The sequence below is a fragment of the Solanum dulcamara genome, chromosome 8 (genome assembly GCF_947179165.1).
Source record: "Solanum dulcamara chromosome 8, daSolDulc1.2, whole genome shotgun sequence".
Lineage (NCBI taxonomy): Eukaryota > Viridiplantae > Streptophyta > Magnoliopsida > Solanales > Solanaceae > Solanum > Solanum dulcamara.
This window is the reverse complement of record NC_077244.1, coordinates 40,488,922-40,500,144: the sequence shown is the minus strand read 5'-3', so window position 1 is coordinate 40,500,144 and position 11,223 is coordinate 40,488,922. Positions and strand designations below refer to the sequence as shown.

Here is an 11,223-nt window from a genome sequence, read left to right as displayed (position 1 = left end):
GCTCCATAACCAAGTCTTGTTTGATCCTTCTCTTGAAGTAACCTTAGATTGTGTATGATCCCGGATCTGGTAGGAACTTGCAGTGTACCTTCACAAAACAAGTAAAAGATAGGAACCTACACTAGTTCTTATATCTAGTCGTAGGTTATTTCAAGAGTCGTCTAACCTACTAAGGTTGGCTAAGGTTGGTTAATGAGTCGAGTAACCTATGAGAGGACTCCTCTCAATACAATAATTCTAAAAAAGCGTAAATAGGGGAGACTCTCTCCTTACAATACAAGATTAAAATATAATAAATACTTCATAAAAGTTATAACTAATACTAAGAGACAACCTAAATGAAGATCTATAGCTTGCTGCAACAGCACTCATGGAAGTTCTTGTATTCTTTTGAGATTCCTCCTTCTGAAATTGACCAAACCAACCTTGTCCAAGTCATAGTATGCTCTTGCTTCCTTGGGTAGTTGACTTGACTTGAAGTAGACTTGTGAACTGGTGCATTTGTGACTTTGTTTAGAAAGCTGGTCTGCAACAAAATTGGCTTCCCTATACACATGGTAGCATCTAAAGTATTGGAAAAGTCAACAGTCTTAAATAGTTTATCCATATGACTTCTGACTGACCATGGAGGCTTAGTACTCTGATTAATCCAATTAAGGAGTAGCTTAGAATCTATTTCCAAGATAACCTTCTTGTATCCAAGTTGAAGGCACCATGTGAGACCAAACAGAGCTGCCTGAGTTTCAGCCTGATTATTAGTCCCCTCCCCTATAGGTGCAACAAAAGCGAAAATGATCTCACCCTGGCTATTTCTGAGTATGCCTCATGTTCCAGCTCTTACAGGGTTATCGAATGAGCTATCATCAGTATTGAGCTTCACAATATTTTTTGAGGATGCTCTCCATCTAACAATGATGATCCTAGTTACATGCACACATCTTTCAGTCAGCAAGATCATGTCCTTCCAGCAACTAGGCCATTTGATATAAGGGAAGGTAGTATGAACTAGGTTGTTGATTTCCCTCTGAATAGAGTATTTAACTCTAGTGAGGTTAGAGCTTTTCCCTCCATACTTGCAAGAACATCTATTCTTCCAAAGGTCCCAACAAATAAAAATGGGGATAATATGAAGTATAAGCTTGTAAGCTGCATTGTTAGCCTTGGAACTCCACCATCTCATCACTAAATTTCTGAGAGGGGTGTAATCTTTATTCATGCTAACTGAATAAGCAAAGAAACTCCAGGTGTTTCTATAAAAGTTTCCAGCCACAAAGATGTGGTCAATGGTGTCCAGAACTGGTTGATAACAACACTAACAATTGGAGGGATTGTATCCAAAGCTGCATATCTTCTCATTTTTAGGAAGCTTCCCTTTTAAGGTTCTCCATAAGAGGAAGGATCGTTTAAAAGGAATCAACTTATGCCAAGTATTAGCAGTGATGATTGTGACAACTTTCTTCTTTCTAATTTGCTCCCATGCTGAAGAGCAGGTGAATTCTCCATTAGAATTAGGTTTCCATATAGGTTGATCATCCAGGCCAGGTTGATAACTGACCTGCAAGTCTAGAATATTGGCTACCATCTGAGGAGGAGCTATTCTAGTAATTATTTTAATATCCCATTGGCCCTCAATCAAGAACTCTGCAACTCTAATATTATTAGGCCTAGTATTGTATTCTTTGTGCCTAGTTAAGGGGATATTGCCCAACTAGTCATCCCACCAGAAGTAGCTAGAACCTGAATGTATCCTCTATTGAATATGAGCTTTCATTTGGTGTTTGTTTTTCATCATGTGCTTCCAAACCAGAGATTGTCTAGTGTCCCACTTCTTAGCTATATGATTGTCTCTTTGACAATATTTAGCTCTTAAGAAATCACCCCATAAAGACTTTTTGGATCTGAATATCCACCATTATTTGTATTAAAAGGAAAGAGCTACATCAGTTAGATTCCTAACTCCAATTCCTATTTCATTATAGGGATAACTTAGATTTTTCCATGAGGACTAGTGATATTTATTTCTATCATTTATCCAACCCCCCAAAAAATCTACAGTTATATTGTGTATCTGTTTCATGATGGTGCTGGGAGGTGAAATTATAGAAAGAAGGTGTATAGGCATAGACTGAATGATATTTTTCACCAGGGTCACCCTTCCTCCATAGCTTAAGATCCTGGATTGCCATCCCATAAGTCTTACTATGATCTTGGATACTAACTCAGAGTAGTAGATCACTCTTTGCCTCCCAATGTATAAAGGGCATCCCAAGTATGTAATGGGACTGTTCTTCTACATAAAACCAGTGGTTTTCTGAATTCTTCTCACAGTAGCTCTGAAAGCATTTGAAGAAAACATGAAGTGACTCTTACTCTTATTAATGAGTTGTCCAGAAACCTCTTCATACACTGCAAGGGTCTTCATGATAAGTTTCAGAGATGCTTTCCTACCTGATATGAAGATGATCACATCATCTGCAAAGCTTAGATGATTGATTTGAGGTCCTTTTTGCTGCATGTAGAAACCATGATACTGAGGGTATAATGCAGTCTATTCATAAGTCTAGATAACACCTCTGCACCTAAGATGAAGAGAGATGGGGAAAGGGGATCTCCTTGTTTAAGGCCCCTCTTAGAATGGAAGAAAACCATGTTTGACCCCATTGATAATAATTGAGTACTAATTTTTTTGGCCATTATCCTCCAAGTCATATCAATAAATTGTTCCCCAAAACCCATTTTTATCAGGACTAGACATGTGTAAGACCAAGATACCCTATCATAGGCTTTGGTCATGTCCAGTTTAATCACAACATTGCCACCCTCCTTTAGTTTTTTAAATTGATGAATAATTTTCTTTGAGAGCATGATATTCTCAGAGATACTTCTATTCTTCCCAAAACCAGATTGATTAATAAAGATAAGATTGGGAAGAATAGGGGTTAATCTCAGACTCAGAATTTTGGAAATTATTTTGTTTGTGAAGTTGCTGAGGCTTATTGGTCTAAATTTTGATAGTTTGTTAGGATGGTGCACTTTTGGGAGTAAAACCAAACATGAATGAGAAAAGTATTTGGTCATGGTGCATCTACAAAAGAAGGAATGAACTACAGCTAACAGATCTTTACAGATAATGTCCCAGCAAGCTTTAAAAAACTTGCCACTCATTCCATCAGGACCTGCTGCAGAATATGGATTCATTGAGAAAACCACTGTCTTTAGCTCCTCCATAGTATGACTAGCTTGTAAGACAGTATTATGTTCTTTAGATACCAATCTAGGAATGCATTATAAGGCATCCTCTTTAATATAATTCTCTTCCCCTGTAAAAATATTTTGAAAACACTCACATGTAGCTTTGGCTATACCTTCATCTCCCTATATCCAGTTACCATATTCACCTTGAATTTTGTGAATATATAATTTACTTTTTCTCCCTCTAATCAGAGCATGAAAGTATCTGGAATTCATGTCTCCTTCTTTGAAATAATGAAGCTAAGTTTTTTGCTTGAGCTTAGACTCCTCCAGTTTTAGATATCTAATATATTCAACATTTAGGGCATGGAGGTTAATTCTGTTCTCCTCAGTATTCATGCTGATGAGCTTTTCCTTAGCCATTCTAGTTTTATCCTCATGCTCTTTAACTTTGGCATAAATATCCCTAAATTTATTTTTGGACCAAATACTAAGAGTGGAGGCTACTCTTTTCAGCTTTTGATGAAAGATCCACATAGGATCACCTTCCATAATTTTGTTCCAGCAGGCCTTCACTGTCTCCAAAAGGAGGCTTGCTCTGTCCAGCAGTTAAGAAACTTGAAATATTTAATGGGAGTAGTATGCTAATTTTCTATTTCCATTAGAAGAGGACAATGATCAGATCCCACAGAAGGTAGGTGAGTGATAGAAGTGTGAGGCATAATCTCTACCCACTTGTCATTAACCATAGACCTATCTAATCTTTTCCAGATTCTAAAAGCAATACCTCTCCTGTTTGACCAAGTGAATTTTTGACCACTAAATCCAATGTCCATCAATACAAAAACTTCAATTACTTTGATGAATTCTAAGCTTTTCCTCATATTATAAGGAAGGACTCCCAGTTTTTCTTCAGGAGTTTTGATCACATTAAAATCATTAATTGATCCCCATGGCAAAGTAGTGTTAGAGTGCTGTATTAGCTTATCCCACAGGGGTCTTCTCAATGGGTCCTTGCATTTTGCATACACAAAAGTAATTCTGTATAAGTGAGGAGACAAACATTGCTAATCTCACAAGTAATTTTTTGATCATCCTTGTCTAATACCTCACACACCACATCCTTAGTCCATAGGATCCAGATTTTACCATTAGGATTATGATCAACATAGTCTATATTGAGCTGAATTCTAACATTGTTGAGATAAGAGTTATCAGAAAAAGGTTCAAGCAAGGTGATGAAAAAGAGTTGGTGAATTTTGGTAAGGTTCTTAAGTCTTTCCATGACCCCCTGGGTGTTGACACTCCTTATATTCCAAATAATGGTACTAATTATTGGGGATTTTTGGATAAGAAGAGCCGAATGTTTGGTCTACCAATAGAGGAAAAATGTCACGACCCAACCCCGTAGGCTGTGACTGGGGTCCGACCTGGAACCCCCCATATATCTAACTATCAGCTGTGGTCAAATTGAACTATAAATAAAATAATATCATGTAACAGAGCCCCATTGGGCGATAATATTTTCATAAACCTGTAGCCCTATTCGTTTGTATCATAACATGAAAGGGCATGCAAGACGACAAGGCTGCCATAACATAATAACATATACCACACATCATGTCGACCCAGCTGAATCAAACTAATATACACAACCCACATATATATGTCTGCAGACCTTTAAAAATATTAACAACAACATATGGCAAGACAGGGCCCCCGCCGTACCCCTGAATAGACAAAACAATTTTATACATCAGTGGTCAGTATCAAAAACTAGGCTCTGATACAATGGAGCCTCTTCCAGCTGAGATGCGTGGAATCCTAAGCTGACGAATTCCCAAAACCTGTATCTGTACCTACGGGTATAAAATGCAGCCCCCCTCTCGAGAAAAGGGGATCAGTACAACATATGTACTGAGTATGTAAAACATAACATAATACAGCTGGAGGTATATCTGAAATAAAGAAGCAGGGGAACAAATTATCAATTTAAAAGCCTGTACCTGTACTCTGTGAATTACAAAAACATGCATGTTCAAATTATATCATATAGCCGGCCCTATCAGGGGTCCGGTGGATACACCTGTAAGATCATCACAACCTAGTACCATCACCACGTTATTACAACACATCATATATATATATATATATATATATACGTATCCCGGCTCTCTAGTGAGGGGCTAGGTGGACAATGTAGTGAATTATGCACGATTACTATTCCCAGCCTGGGACGCAGTGAAAGAAGTGTTATAGTATACACGAGTAGAGTAGTGAGTAACTATATGTAGTTTAAATCGTTATCGGAGACTCGATAGTATATAAAGGCTAAACTAGCGTCTGAGAATCAGGGTGGTAATATGATCAGATCAAGTGCCCTCTAAAGGCCATTAGGACTATATTAATTAACATCTCAGGTTCCTTAGATACATACCAAAGTATTTCTAACCGCTTAAGGATTTCAGAGTACATGTAGTCATATAGTCTCTCCGATTAGAAATCTGTATATTCATTGTCTGTTTAACGTATAGTAAGTTCGAGGAAAGTAGTTCAACTACAGTGAGAGTTCACAATCCAGAAGAGAACAAGAGACATTTAGGAATGGAATTACTTCAGAGATCATATTACTTTTTACTTACCTCTACGACATGCCAAAAGAAAGAGAAAGAATAGGCTTTACATACCTATACCAAAAACATGCCAAGAGAAGCTTCACATACCTGTTACGGGTTACTTCTTATCCCGTTCGTCTTGTTGTCCTTTAAAACTAAGTAACATAAAATAACTATGAGTATTAAAAACCCTTAGCTTTCCAGCACCTTAGGCTACCCATAAGTATTCATAGAACTCGACCCTTTGCTCGCTTTCTCGACTAGTTCCTTAACTAGTTAAAGAGTTAGCAAAATTCGGACAGCATCTCCCCTATAATATGCCCTATCTGAATTCCCAATTACATACCTAATTACTACAGCCAACAACAACAACAACCTTCAGCTTATTTACAAGTAAAACATGGCGACATTACACAATATAAACTCCAACCAACTTGCTGAAAATTACAATACCAAAATAGGTTTGTAGTCTTTATTTCACAAGGCCTTTAATTATATGAAATGAGGGGTCGTGTGTCTGAAAACAGCAGTACCCACACCTATTTTAGAACACATTTAGTCCCTGTAACGAATCCCCACACACCTGCAGCAGTACACCACAAACACAACACTTTACTTCGACGACAATTCAATTATAGCCATTCCAATTTAGTTTGTTTCGAACGTCAAGCGTTTTGATGACATTTCCATATTTCCAGCAACATATAGGGAGTATAATACACTCCATAACAACACCATAAAGTACAAATTGAAAGGAGAAACCTTATCTCACCCGAAATTGGCCAAACTGCCAAATTGCAACTCGGAAACCTTTCAAACTTGTTGAAATCGCGTGGACTGCTTGTTATCCGTTTGGTGCTTCCCCAAGCCATGCTTTTTAATTATTAATACATCCATATCATGTACAAACTCTTACCAAAACGTGGGAGAATAGAACCAAGCCATACCTTAACAAACGGCTTCCCAAACTTGTTGAAAATTAACTTCGGAAACCCCCTTAACGTGCTGAAAGTTGTGGACTGTTTGTACCACTTCTCCGCTGCCCCAAATTGGAATTTATTCTATAAAACATCATTATACCGTTTTACTATACCTTAAATTATTAATTTTCGGAACGAAATTGGGCCTTACCTTTTCTATGGACCAAACCCGTAACCCTCTCTTTTTGGCTTCTAAGTTTTCCTTCAACTTTTTCTTGTTTGTTCCAAGTGTAAATATGAAAACATAATTCCGTAGGCATGATAAGACACATATATACACCTCCACGTGGTTAAGGAACACCGTAGGTAAGTAATTCATGGGGAGAAACTTGGAAACTTACCTTAGTTTTCTCTTAAACCATGGTTGCCTCCTTTTGCTTTAACGTTTTCTCTCTTCTTTGGCTGCTGAAGTTTTGTCTAAGAACTGAACTTCTTAGTCACAATACATACATATGTAGGGTGGTTTAGGAGGTGACACGTTTCATACTCTAAGGGTGGCACATGTCCAACCCTTATTGGACCACCGTAACTATGGAACCACTTAGGGGCTGCCACGTGGCAGTGGGGTCTACCCCACCCCTAAGCAGGCAGGTGGGTCACCTCCTTGCTTGAGGTGCTGCCACGTATCACTCTCTTATTGGCTGCCTCATTTCATCTTGTTCCCTTTCCCGTGGGTTCGTAATCTCATTCTATTTTAAGATCCTATGTAATCCATACTACGCAAGCTTAGTATGTCCTTAAGTAGCTCAAGTATATACGACTTCTAAATTAGTAGCTTACGTAGGTAAATAAAGTCCTATGACTTATTTCTTGGCCTCCAACTCCTTCCAACTTCTCATAACCCTATTTTCAACATTTCCTACTTTGGGGTATCACATTTCCCTTCCTTGGAGTTGTTTAATAGCGTTGTAGACTATCCGGCTCACATAGTAACTTCTATGAAGCTTAAGAGACATTTTGAGCTCAAGAGCGTGGGGTGTAACATCCTTCCCCCCTTTAGAACATTCGTCCTCGAATGTTAAATAAAACTTCCCTCAAGACTTTATACTGATTGTAGTGAAATTGTTTTCTATTGCGATAACACATATTTCCATCCAAGTACTTAATATACGAGTTTCAGGAGTTGGGGTTACCTGTAGACATCAGGAATGGGTACTAATACTTGTGTTTTATGTCCTCTTTAATTTCTCAGGTCATCCTCTTTTCTGGTTTTGGTTTTGAAACAGTATCTTGACGGAAGGCACGTCTTTAGTCTACAATCTTCCAGTTTGTCGATCTAAGATGGCAATAAGTTGTTCCTCGCAGGATTCCATTTTCTAAACATCATCTATGGAACATACCCTGGGTGGCTCGTTAGTACCCTTGTGAACCATCCCTATCTGATGGACTAGGCGTATAGTTTCCGAATAAGGTGGTAAGGTCAACTTACCCGGCACTTTGCCCACCTTACGAGCAACTTGATGCAGTCCAATGTATTTTGGGTTAAGTTTCCGTTTTTTGGGTGACCCTGTTATGAACATCCAACCATCAATTTGAACTCTGTATGTCGATGTCGATTATCTGTATATCATTCCTGCCGACTCTAGGCTGTTAGTCAGTTGCTTACTTAATCATGTCAGGGACTTTTTAGCTTAGTCTTTCTAACATCGACCCATCCAATAGGGGACTTACATATTTTGATCTACCAGTCTTGTACGAGGCCATTGGGATACTAGAATAGTAATTATTATTATAGGCAACTTGATAAGTGATGGATAATTATCTCAGCTACCTTTGAAGTTAACAACACCAGCTCATGACATATCTTCTAGCGTTTAAGTGGTACGCTTTAGCCTGTTTATCAAGTTTGAGGGTAAAGTAGTGTACGAAGACTTATGTGTCTTCCCAATTTCTTCGCGGACTGATTCTCAGTAGTTAACTGTAACTTGGGCTTCTTCATCTAGGATAATAGCTAGGGGACTCCATAAGGTCCTACCCCTCTTTTATCCTATAATTTTACACCTTCTTGGCTGAGTAGGTAGACTTTGATTGAAGGAGCATGAGCTAATATCGTTAATCCCTAGGTAATATTCCCTCCAAAGTCAGTTGTCGACGGAGTGCGAAGTGAGTCTAGTAGCCCTGGTTATATTGTGGAATTTTTGACCCCATGTATTACTTCTTGTCTTCCATAAATTACATCAAGTGGTACCCTTATCTTTTATGTTTTGCTTTTTCTCCCTCCGAGTTGGCAGCCAAGTGGTATCGAAATTCCCTCGCCTACTGGCCCATATAGCCATTCTGTGGTTTGCCTCTCATTAACTGGTACTATGCTGAAGAACTGTGGCATTCGAGTGCATCGTGAGTTTGCAATTAGCTAATCCTTCTTGTGTTGCTTAAATCCTTTTTACACTACCCTCAACGTAACTTATAGTACTCCAGGTACATAATCTCATGTCGTTTCTCCGCCGCTTCAGATTCTTCCATCTCGCGCGACCACACCCGCACTATCGCACTAAATTCCACTAGAATTTAAAAGTTAAGCGTGCTTGGGCGAGAGAAATACTGGGATGGGTGACCTTCCTAGGAAGTCCTCGTGTCGCATTTCATGGTAATCCTTGCAATAATGTACGGGGCACTCAACTTAGCCTAAGATTTATCTTAGCGTCGTCTCACTAGTCTTTGAGTGTTGCCTTACCCTTTCCGCTGTTATCTTGCAACCGGTATAGGGGTAGATCTTTAGTTCCACTACGACCATGTCCTTTTGTGGTCATTTTGGTTTAACTCCTCCTATTGTGTACACCCCTTTTTATACGCATCCATTCATTAGGGTTGGCTACCGAGTAGAGCTAAAGTTCGTTCATATAGTGACCTTTAGAGCCACTTTGAGTTCTGTCTATCCTTAGCTAGCATGGTTTTAAAGGAATTTGACATATAATCTTGCCAATCCTATAATAACTAGTTAGTCCCGTTCGTCTTATTTAAACCATGTCACAATTTTTCCTTACCCCCACTTGTAATCTTCTTGACACATTCTCATGTCATTCTTTACCTTTACGAGAATATGAGAGAGTGCAAGAAATACCTTGTCACACCTCCTTCTATTTCCTTATTTACTCCTTGCTCATCTTATCTCCTACCATAGGAGACTTGCTATTTCTTTTCCTTGGTTATTTATCTATCGCAATATCATTTGCGACCAACTCTACAGCCAACATTTGGCCTTTGATCTAGCATGCTGTCACTATCCTTCGTAGTGTCTCTTGAGTTATTCGATATCCTTTCATTGCTATATTCTTTTTCTTTTATACGCACCCACCTTCTAGTGTTATATCATTCAGGGTCTCATCGCAACTTGTTAACGCTGTCTTACATACCATTCTGACTTCTATCCAATTACTGGTGGCTTCCCGATCTTTCTAACTTGGTTCAGCAAGGGATCATATTTTAGTTTAAACATCCATCTCAAGCATGTTTCCCTATCAATTGTCTCCATCTTACCCTTGCATTTCTCTCACATGCTTCCCCCCTTTAGAGGGTACTTATACTTTTACCTGCTTATACCTTTCTCTATCTCTCTAGGTCGAGTCTCAAATTCGTCCAGTTTCCTTCCCCAGTCTACTTGGTACTGTATCATGTCTCCGTCTTTCTGCATTTTTTTTTGCCAATCTGATTATCCACGTACGGAACCGTGGCTAAATCACGAGGCGACAGGAGCCTTCCCACACATAGTGAGACAACTTATCTATTAATTTGTACTTAAGTAATGGACCCCTGGAATAACTCGCCCAAGGCCACATTTTACTTATCTTCATCAAAATTTAACTAGTACTTGTAGTCATTCCAATTTCAATTAGGCGGTGCTAGTATTCCGACGATAACTATTCAAGGTTCTTTTGAAATAGTAGCTTTACCCCAACCTATATCCTTTATTCCTTGGGGTGAATGTAGGTTACACCAATTATTCCTTAAGTTTGTTGTCCTCGTCCCTTAAGGGTTTCACTATTTTTGGGGCAACGTTGTGTACACGCGTCATTTCTTTATATCTTAAGTTCCATGCTCTTAGTGCGTACTCAACGCAGGCTTTTAACTTAGTTAGCATCTACCAAGTGCGCCTTATTAGCGGTCTCACTTTGTCCCCATACTGCTATAGCACACTTTTAAATTTATACTCATATTCAGTGCTTGACATCTCTTTGAGGTGCTTCTATTTAGAAGTTCTTTCCCTAATTAGTCGGCGGAGAGCTATAAATTGTCATAGTAAACCATTTTCCAACCATTGTCGGAAGAAACTAGAATCCCTTAAACATCATAGTACTTCCTTTTAATACTTGACCTACTTGGTCTCCTTCTGAGTTTATCTCGAGTTATGAACAACTTATTTAATTTACAATTAGGAGTTGGGGCTTGGTACTTTCAAAATGATTGAAGCTCAATTACGGGACATCTTACCTTTCAAC

The 11,223-nt window shown here is 38.7% G+C and overlaps 1 pseudogene; it reads left to right on the top strand.

Moving 5' to 3' along the window:
- The first annotated feature begins 9,251 nt into the window (after nt 1-9,251).
- LOC129901852 (5S ribosomal RNA) lies at nt 9,252-9,371 on the top strand (annotated as a pseudogene).
- Nucleotides 9,372-11,223: the final 1,852 nt, after the last annotated feature.